At 34.7% G+C, this 11,250-nt stretch overlaps 1 long non-coding RNA gene across 1 annotated transcript; it reads right to left on the bottom strand.

Moving 5' to 3' along the window:
• Positions 1–4,224: 4,224 nt before the first annotated feature.
• LOC125394131 (uncharacterized) lies at positions 4,225–10,959 on the bottom strand. Its single transcript, XR_007230111.3, has 2 exons — positions 10,709–10,959; positions 4,225–4,596 (listed from the first exon to the last, which is right to left on the bottom strand). It is a non-coding gene; the product is annotated as an uncharacterized LOC125394131 (long non-coding RNA).
• Between the last annotated feature and the right edge of the window lie 291 nt (positions 10,960–11,250).

The raw sequence follows: 11,250 nt of genomic DNA, 5'->3' as shown, positions 1-11,250 counted from the left end.
GTGCATCACCATGAGATCACGACTTACCAGCAAAGTTTCTGCAGGCTCCTGTGGAGGTGTCTGTCTTTTTTGGCAGCTATGTAACTTCTCTCTGACTCTGCCTAATCTCTCTTTACATCTCTGTTTGGATTTTCCACCTAATTTTACTCTGTTAAGCCATTAGGTGAAAGCATATTTATTCATTAACCAATAAAAGCAACACATAGACAGAAGGCCTTCCCACACCAGACATTGTTTTATGAAAACATGATAAATAAGGAATATCTGCCAGATGACTCCTAGTTGCAGTGGAGACTGTTGTAATCTGTTGGCCTGATCTGTCACCTGGGTTCCTTGTTCCTTTAAGAAACAAGCCCAGTCAACTCCCACCTCCCCCTTAGATCTCCTGCCTATTCTCCGTGTTTCTTTCTGTTCCTCATCTGAAGAGGTAACTACTGCCTCTCTCACCTCTCTCTCTCTCTCTCTCTCTCTCTCTCTCTCTCTCTCTCTCTCTCTCTCTCTCTGCCTCTTCCTCTGCTCTTCTCTCTCTTCTTCCCCCTTTCTCCCCATCCCCTAGCCTTTCTCTTCCATAACTCACTAAATAAACTCTATAGTCAAACTCTCTCGGCATGGTGTCACTCTGTCACCCTGTCACCCTGGGAATCCGAAGAGACCTAGAATGACCTACTGCTGTCCCTTGTGGGACCTCTGTCCATCGTGGTACCAGCCTCTGGCCCCATGTCTTTATAAATGATAACAGAGACTATTTACAATAATTTTGAAACTCAGATATTTCATTTCACCTTTCTGAGGTTTTTGTTTTTCCCCTTTGAATGTTGCAATAGCACTTAGAGACAAAATGAGTTAAAAGCTTCAGATTATGAGAGTGAGTTTTATTTACAGCAGATTTTAGATTATCACTTGTTTGCTCATTTTTTATCCAACACCTTTGTGCTTTCTTTCATATGGTAGTATTTGATTATTTTCAAAATCATTTAAAATTTCCCAAATCCAAAGTATAAAATATAGCAAAACATCAGAGACATCTTTGTTTACTGTCCATGTCTTCATTCTGTCATTTTTATTGTGATTTTGTCATGAACAATGGAAACTTCATTGTATATTGAAAAATGAATAAGGAAAACCCAGCTATTAGCTTCAAAACCACACGAAGCTTAGTCTCCATTTAGACAGCCTCTTCCAACTCACTGACTACAACACATTGGTTGATTTAGTTCCAGTGACCACACAGTCTTTGTGAAATACTCTCTCAACTTTGCTGCTCTATCGAAGGGCTTGCTCTCAACACAACAGTAAAGTTGATAATGAACATTCCATTCTCTCACTCTTCATGAAAAAAAAAGATCAAATTTCTTCTGTTATTCATCACTGTATGGTTCATTCTTTATAGAACAATTTAAATTCAGATTTTGAGCTAACAGACATTTTTTTCAGTAATAACTGAAAACAACTCCTATTCTTGAAGACACATGGTGAGCTCAAAGCTACTCTTCCTGCAAGATTTTAATGGCATCATATCAGGATACAGATATGCCCAGTAAGCCTACACAACAAACTACAGGTAGATAAAGAATGTTAAGAGCAAGATAAATAATCTTCCCAAGGAAGAGCATAGCAATTGGCTATCCAATTCCAAATAATCATCCTTGAAAACTTATATACAAGTAACACTATACAGGCTGATCAGGTTTTCTTAAGTATTTAGGAGTATATGTGTATATTTATGTGTACACATATGCATAGTATTGTGTGTCATATATTTATGAATATAATAAGTAGAAATGCATATGAAACAAGAATTTTTTAAAAAAAGAAGAGGCTCTGAATTTGAAAAAAGAGCAAAGGGTTATATCTTAACAAAGGTTTCTGTCCCATCCATTCCCGCAGCCTTTCAGTTTGAAAGAAATACACAGAAGTCTGCATTAATTATAAACTGATTGATCTATTAGCTCAATCTTCTTATTAACTAATTCTTACATCTTATATTAACCCATTATTCTTGACTGTGAGCCACATGGCTTGGTGGCTTTCATCGCAAGGCATTCTTATCTTTCTTCCTCTCTGGGTGACGAATGCAGACTAACAGTTTCTTCTTCCAAAATTCTCCTGTTCTTGCCACTCAATCTCTACTTTCTGCCTGGTCACCCTGCCTATATTTTCTGCTTGTCTAATAACCAATCAGTGTTTTATTAAAATAAAGTGGTAAGATAAACACCACTGTCCCACAGTAGCTATGGGATGGATTGGAGGGAGAAAAAGAAAAGTGTTGTAATTATAAGCTAAAGAATAGCAGAAATAATTAAAAATAATTATCATATTTGAATAGAGAGGAAGATTGCAACACTGCCAATAATGTCCCATGAATACGGCTACACTGTTGATAGCTCAGTCATTGTAAAAGACTGAAAAGATATTTAGTTAAAATCCTTATTAATATTTCAAGGTCAATTAGTTTTTAAAAGTATAGAACATGTTTATTATAAAAATAACAGATGATCATTGAAAGAAAACAAAACACATAAGTGAAGAAAACTCATGTGTATTTTTCCCAAAAGAATTATTAAATACTATTTACTGAGTGTGAATTTAAAACAATATTTACTGAGAACAAATATTTGATTTTTTTAATCTAGCTGAGTTTTTAATGCTTGTGATAAATAAGAAAATTTTAAATATTTTGAGTAATATCAATGTTTCTAAATTTAATTTTTATTTTTGTGTGAATTTTATGCAAGAGTATAATACAGGCATTTTATTTTTACCCATCCCTATTCCTTTTCAGTAGGACTCATGTTCTACTCATTCCCACTCAAACTCATAACCTCTTTTATTTGAATAATGTTATTATCATTGAGAGACAGTTGCATCCTTGTATATTTGCAGTTATTATTAATAATGTTATTTTATTTTTCACAAGATTAGCAATCTCAGTTAAAATAAGATTTCTATCAGATACATAGAAATGACATAAAAGACAGTCTCTATTATCAAGATTATCAAGATCTCTAAATTCATTTTATTTTTAAAATTATAAATTAATTACATTAATTCTTCCTTTTCTTTTTTCCTTCCAAGTCTTCCCATATACACTTCTTTGCCATTTTACAAATTTGTAGAACTTATTTTCACCAGTCTGTTTCATCTTTATTATATTTATAAATTTATATATGTATTATATAAAAATATATAAATGTATTCCTAAATATGACCATTTCAATCTAAATAAAGATACATGTATGGATATTTTCATGAGTGACCATTAGATCTTAGATAGTAATTTAGTGTGCTCTTCCCTAGGGAAGAATTTCTCCCATTCTCAGTATCCAGTATTTGCATGGACATTTTTGTGTAAGTTTGAAGTCTCATACATTTCCATTTTTCATTCAGTATGTCTGCAACATGTGAGAATATAGAAGATTCAGGGAAAACATGACTCTTAACGATAGTACATGATACACATGTTGCTCTTTAGAACACAGGAGCTGTTCTCTGTAGGGATAGACAGGCACACATGATAAAAACGCCAAGTTCTTTACATATGGTGCAGGGACAATGGAGACTGGAGTTAGGTAGTGGGTACAGGACCAGTCAAGCTCAGAGCATCAAGAAAGGTGAAAAAGAGGGCATAAGAAAACTAAGCTTGACAGACAGAAGAAACAGTGTGACTGGGAGCAGAGACTGCAAGTTGGCTGTGTCCTTCTCTCCTCTGCTCTCACAGTCTTTGAGGATCTTGTGCAAACTGCTCTTGTCCTTCCATACAGCCTTGTTTCTAATACAGATAACTATCAAAGACTTATTTGTTAGTAAAAATAACTTTAAGGAAGAAGATCTTATCCGGGATCCTTGCGCAGACCTCCCTGTAGACAATATGCACCAACTAAGAAGACAGTGGCTGTGTTTGGTTGCTAGAATTGTTATTTCTTGATCATGGTAAAGCTGCAAATGAAGTCATGCAACTATAAGAGCAAACAACTTGGTACAATTGATAGGACTTTCTATACATACAATGTCAAGGGATAGTAATGCTGGCAAAATGACAAAAGCTAGCTGACAGTGGCAACTCTCATTTTCCTAATAATAAATATAAGTTCAAAAGTAAGGTATTTCTTTTTGCAATCCAAATGGAAAGTTTTCCTGAAGGACAGGTGAATTTGAAGTTTACATATGAAGTTTTTTCTTAATTTTTAATCATTCAATTTCTTTTTAAAAATATCATGACCACCATTAACAGAAAAATCTAATTCATTTTGTGTACTTTTGTATGCAAAGAGATTTACTATTTAATGCACATTGGATTTGTTTAATAGATTTCATTGTTGTGCATGTCTATTTAAGTTTAAGTTAAACTTAAAACATTGAATAAAATTTCAATTTCAGTCTGGCTGGTCACATTTCTTGAAATTATTGTTGTTGAAAATAGCATATGTAGAGGATTTCCAACATCTGAGAAAGGTCATGTCACAGTGCCATCGCAGGAGGTGGAGGAAGGAAGTAGACCCAGTCTTCAGCTCAGGGTAGCAGAAGTCAAAGTCTTATACATTACGATGCACATCCAACAGCAATATGTTCCTTCCTCACTACAATTCCGTGATGTTCCTAAGGGTGGAATGATTCTGTTATTCACTGCACAACACACATGACTTGTTAACAGAAAGAGTAACCGAGTAAATGAGCACTCAGAATAAATGACTTAAAATGAATTGCATATCTGACATTTCTATGGGAAAAGTTCTTCAGATTAATAAATATATGATCATGTTGATATGGGTCATATTCTTTAATAAAGTAATAATGATTCCACAACTTTTTCTATGTTTCTGGTTTACATTGAGGTGGTTGTGCTATTCTACAATCTCTACTTTATTTCCTAATTAAAAGTAGAACATTTTTGTTATTCACTTTGCATATTGGTTAACTATAAAATGTAATCCATCACTGTAGCAATCAATTTAGTCTGAATAATTCTTGCCTTCTGAGTATGACAAAAATAAAAATGAACTAAATGTTTCATTATTGTTCCTATTGGATTTTCTTCACGTATTTCCAATACCCGTTTTATTATTATGACATTGTTCTATTGATTTATGAGTATGTACACTTCTCAGTATTTTCCCCTGACTCTTCATTGTTTCATCCATGTTACAATTATGCAAACTTTTCCTTCTGTTCTGTTTCTATACTACACTGAAAAAGAGCCAAAAAATCTTTTATTTATATTCAGTTTCTCTGGAGATTCATTGATTTCCCAGGTACTTGCATTCAATGAATGGTGTTAGGAGAACTTTTGTGAATATTAGGAGCTTCCCCTTTGGTACTTGTATAGAATTCATTTTGATAACTAATGGGCTTCTGAGAATTTTTCCAGGCTTCTCTATAATCTACACCTTGAGAAGCAGCTATCAATAGCTGCCATTAGTGGTTCTGGTATATCAAGGGATGGTTCATTCACATTTGTGTGGTATGAGAATAAGCTAAATTCATAGGAATGGTAGTCAATAAAATTCTTTGTAGTCTATACAGATATATACAAATATATAGGTAATAGTTACTGAAAAGTCTAGTCAATAAAAGAACCCAAACATTACTGATTTCTTTGTGTATTTAAAAACAAAAATAAATATGGTTTATATCTCTCATTTCATGTTATTTAATGTCTAGCCAAAGTATCCATAACTTACTACCACAGTAATCAGTAAAATCAGGAGAAAATCATATACCCTAAACCAAAGTTACTTTCCCTACTTTACTCCTATGGATAAGTGTCAGTATTCTAACACCTGTCATCATCTTTGGGACCAGATGAAATTCCTTCTTGTCTCTAATAAGTACATTTTAATTGACTTCCAGTCCATAGTGATTCAAGCAAACTAATCACATCCATCCACTGGAAACAAAGGCACATCCTTGTCTCAATCCTGCCATGTGCCACTCACAGACCCTAGTTTATTTTGACAGAAGAACCAATCCTTGGGTTTTATAACAGGAACTCTGCTTCTCCAGGTGCTGATGAATCTTGGTAGCACATTGATGTCACTTTTTTCCACACAACAGTCTCTCCATTGCAGCATACCATGAGTCTAGCCTTTTTTTCAAAATCATAAGTCAATAATATCTCTTTTAGCAAAAAGATAAATATAATGAATGTACTTAAAATAATCTAATCTTCATTAAATGCATTATGATATAATATGTATCAGTAGCAGAAATACAAGCACCATTGACTGCACCAAACAGCGTATACATATATGCTAAAACATGCATGTATTTCATATGCTTTTATTATTGATTTATTTAAAATTGCATAGTTGATGGAAGACTGAAATTGGAAAACACCTTAAAGAGAGTGACCATAAGTTTAAGAAATTAAAATTTAATTATTTAAAGGTTTTTGAGAATTCAAAAGAGCCATGAACATCCACATATCCTCCAGAAAATACATGAACCATGAACATCAACATAGTTTCAGGCAGCAGCACAGAGCACAGACATCAAAATGACTTCTGGATTGGAAATAGATGAGTGGGCATAGCTCCGAAAACTAACAATACTTCATCTGAAACTTGTTGTCTTCTAGAGCCTGGATGATCATGGTTCTGTGCAGTCATTTGGGGGCAAACCCAGTTGAGCTCCAGCCTGCTGCACACCACTCTGTCAGGTCCACCCACCACCAACATGCTCCCCTGTCCTCCCACACCTGTTACCTCTACCTCCACATTGCTAGTTCCATCTCTCTCAGCAACATGTAATTCTGCTCTCTTTTCCTTCTGTCCATTGCACATTTGTACATCAATGTGGTATCAGAAATTGCTGTATTGTACAGTATTTTTCCTTAACTGTGTTATATATAAATACGTATTATAATGAGTTGTTATTCTAGTTCAAGTTTTCTGGTACTCAAAATGCCAGAAATACTGGACTATTGCTAAGATCCATCTCAGATATCCTATTATAGCCCAGAATCATGGTGACCTCGTGCCTAGGCAGCAGATGGGGGAAAGTCCCAGTGAGTCCTTGGCAACGGGCTGTCCTAAGTTCCAGCCTCCAGTATCCTTACTGCAGCCCTTGGGCAGAGATGAGGAAGAGGAGCAGCACCAGTTGCAGCAGTAGTTGCTTAATTCTATGGGTCAGGCCCACTGGCCCAAGACTCTTGGCAAGACTGAGGACTAGCCATGCTCAGCAGTGACATGTTTCTCTGCCTGCCATAGTTGCCACTGCTGTGACTCCAACTTTGTTTATTGCACGCAGATCCTTCATTCTTCCATCTTCATTTCCAATTTCATGAGACATTTTTTTACAAGTATAATCCCATGAGACCCACCCTTTTTGAGTTCTTCTGGAGACATGTGAGCTCTGCAGACTCACCCTTCACTGCTTTATTTCTCCTTGAAGCTTCCAAGAGTCTCCCAGGGCTACTGGGAGCAGATCTATGCTCCTGCAGCTGCTGGTGGTCACTGTCATCTTTAATAGAAGACCAAACAACTGTTTGATAAACTAACACAGATTACAGTTTATGTCTAAGTATAATATACCTGTATCATAGAGTAATTCTATTTTAATTTTTTGTACACCCATACTGATATCTTTCCTCAATCTTTCCACACATTCTCACAGTATGTATTTTCCTCTTTACTTCCATCATCAACATTTGTTGCTACGTTTTCTTAACAATGACCATTGTGGCATGGTTGATGCATGTCAAAACAGTTTAAGTTTAATTTCCCTGCTAGCTAAACATGTGGAAATGTTAATAAAGTATACAAATAAAAAATAAATAAATAAAAGAGAAAAAATTTTAAAAAACATGCATGTCTAGTGGTACATATACTCATTATGTTACCAAAATTTGTCTAAGTTTAGAATAAAAGAAATAAAAATATTAAAATAGTTTTTGCTTAAAGAATCTTAAATTGAAGATACCAATATGAAACACATAAAAAGAAATAATGAGAGCAGAAGAGAGTAAGAGTTTTGGTGGATAGGGAGATTGAGAGGATCTGGGAGGATTTGTGGGAGGAGAAACCATAAACAGAATATATAGTATGAAGCAAAATCTATTTTCAATAAAATTAGAAATTATAGATTGTGTGACTCGCCCCTTGACCAGCAAGCAGGAACAACCACGAAATCGAGAATTCTTCCCAAATCACAACTTTATTGGAGCCTCTCGGTTGAAGGGGAAGTGGGGAAACGAGAGAGAGCGAAAAGCCAAGTGGCAGGTGCTTTTCTAGGGTGGAGAGGCTTGGACACTGTTCTGATTGGTGAATACCATTCTGCTGAAGCCCAGGGCCTCGGGACAGGCCAGGGAACCAAGGCTCAGTTATGCAAATACAGGCCAAGGCCCACTGGGCAACTTCAAAAGGATTTGTTTACCTCCAAGCTGCAAGTCACCAGCACCATTTCACAATGGCGATGTCCTGGCAGCTCCTTACAATAGTTATCTTATGGAATTTGAGTATAGATATTATTAAACTAATAAATTAGAAAAACAATTACAGACTTCTAGAAGCCCAATCACACATAGCTTGGCTCCTGAAACCATGATGAAGTAGCCAGTCATCCATCCTTGCCAGGCTAACAGGAGGGTGTAGTGTTGACCTGGCAGAAACATAAGCCAGCTTAACCTTAAGTGGTTATAGGCCAGAGCCCCTCCCAGCTATCCCACCTATAAAGTAGAAAGACTTCAGCAAGTGACAGACAACAGGAGCTGGAGGGTGCCCACTAGTGTTCATAGCACTAGACTTTCCTGACCCCCATAAATGTACCTTGGACGGAACAGAAAATTAATTCCTAGTAGTCATAAGTAAAGAAAAAAAGTAATTTTAAACCTGGATTTTCCTGTCTAATATCACTAATGGGCCAGAATCTAGTTGTGTGATTGCCTTCATTTAAAAAGTAGAAAAGTATGACTTTAGTAAAATTTAATCACTATTGTTTGGGGTATATTTTAAATTTTAGACATAGTATTAAAATGCAAATATCACTTTATTAAGCATCAAAAGAAAAATGATTGAGTATACTGGCAATAGAAATGCTAAATTAATAACTTTTCTTCTGCAACAACAGGAAGTAAGAGACATATATAAATACATCTGGTACATTGAACAGGGCAGTGTTGGAGAAGTTGTTGGTGAGTTTCTAAGAAAAAAACTTATGTTATTAGAGTGGAGGAGCTGAAGCATAAAAGGATTTAAAATGTAGTCTTTAGATGAATTCTGATATTTTAACAATGAATTATTGCTTTAAATTTTTTCTGTCTAACTATCTCTATCCCACCAATCTCCAGGGAAATAAATCTAATAAATGATGGCACAATGTTTTCATTATGCATGACCAACAAAGTATCAAATTTAAAAGTTAATATAATTTGTTTTACTGAAAGAAGGGAGTAGACTTAAGATCTACCTCAAAAATATATGTTAGATCCAATGAACTCATCTGAGAAAAACACTCAATTGTAGAAACCTAGAAATATTGAGGGAGGAAGAAGTGAAATAATAGAAAGGATATATAATGCAGATTTGCAAAGGATACAGATGAATACATATTTGGATACATATGATAGATAGGTTGAAGATAGACAAACAGAAGAATTAATAGACAGACAATGATAATACAATCTATGATGCTAGGGAAGTGATTAAGATTGAGAGAGAATTAGGTTTTATCATTTATTGATAATCTTTTATGCTTGACTGGGGTCATAATTCTTTATATGGAGCTATATAAATTATAGTTTGCTAAATAAATCTCTATTTTATAGTATTTTATATACACTTTCCATAAGATTTTTCTCAGCATCTTACTCACAGTTAAATGATTAATGTAGGCTCTATGGAAATCAGTGTTGAACCCATTTATGAATTCTACATGTTACCATGCTAAGTTCAAGATAGCTACTAGAACAATAGTGGCATGTCTGTTGATCGTAGTTACCAATTTCTTTTGATTGTATTTGAGGCTTGATCTACTGGAAGGAACTCATTCCTAGTATTATAAATATGGTGAAATGTCCCTAGGTGGTACTCTTTTACCATTTCTAAAAGAATATGTTATTAATGCTCCTTTCAAATACTTGTTTATTCCATTAGATTAGTTCTCTTCTTAGTCTGAGCCATAGAAAGTTTGGTTTGCAATAATCATGATCATTAATTAAGAGAATCATTGGTGTTTAAAATTAGGAGAATAAGGTACTGTTGAATGACCAGCCATAAATGTACATTAATATTAGCCCCTCCAAGACTTAACAAAATTCAAGGAAGAGGATAAAGAAATAATTGAAGGACCTCAGATTAAAAGAATGATGACATATTGTCTTCTGGGCATAGCAAACTATTGCTCTCATAGATTCATACTTGTCTTGGTTACCTACATAAGGCCCTCTCAAGACTGGACACATTGGCATTCATCAAGGATGGGGGAAATATTCATGCTCTGCACTGCATCCTGAGGAACCTATGCAATTAATGTAGGGGAAAGAAAAGTAATATTCCTCAATGTTGTTGTCACTAGCAAGGTGCCCTTGCTAAAATACATGCTGCCCATCATTGCACATGTAAGTATTTTTAATATATGAAGTAGATCACATATAAAAGACACACAAAAGTAGGAGGTGAGTTGTGGGGAAAATAATGACATAATGAAAGAAGCAATTAAATGAATAAAATTCTCTCTTAAATGTGCTAAATGTTTCCATTAAACATCAACATACCAAATTCAGTATCAGCTTTTCTATATAAGTTCCAGACCTGTAGAATATATAGTCAATGACAATGAATTTTGAAAATTCATGATACATAGTGTTCCTTCCTTAGTTGAGCCATTAACATTGGTAAAAACTGCATTGCTGTTATGTCTCTCAACGTGAGGAAGCCTTTGGGATTCTTGCAGTCCTGGCTTCTCAAAGGCTCAAGGTGAATTTATGCAGATTAAACTGTTAATTAATCTTTTATCCAGGCAGTTTTGAATCTGAAATTTAATAAAAGAATGCAGAAAAAATAATTAGAAAAAATTTCATTCTACTATGGTCACCCTAATATAGGCTCAAAAGTATTCTTGCTCTCTATTTCTTTGTATCTCAGACTAAAACAACAAATTTTGTCACAACTATTACTTTTAATAAGTCCTATATTTTTATTTATCCAGAGTCCACTATAGTAACTTCTATACATAAAGTACATAAAAATCCTGTACATAAAAATCCATAGTTATTCTTAGGAGGGACTTAAGTTAAATGGTGAGTTGTTAGAGACT

Source organism: Myodes glareolus, chromosome 20, assembly GCF_982192425.1.
Source record: "Myodes glareolus chromosome 20, mMyoGla1.1, whole genome shotgun sequence".
In the NCBI taxonomy this organism is placed as follows: domain Eukaryota; kingdom Metazoa; phylum Chordata; class Mammalia; order Rodentia; family Cricetidae; genus Myodes; species Myodes glareolus.
Note: the sequence above shows the minus strand (reverse complement) of the source record. Positions and strands in the feature narration are given on the sequence as shown.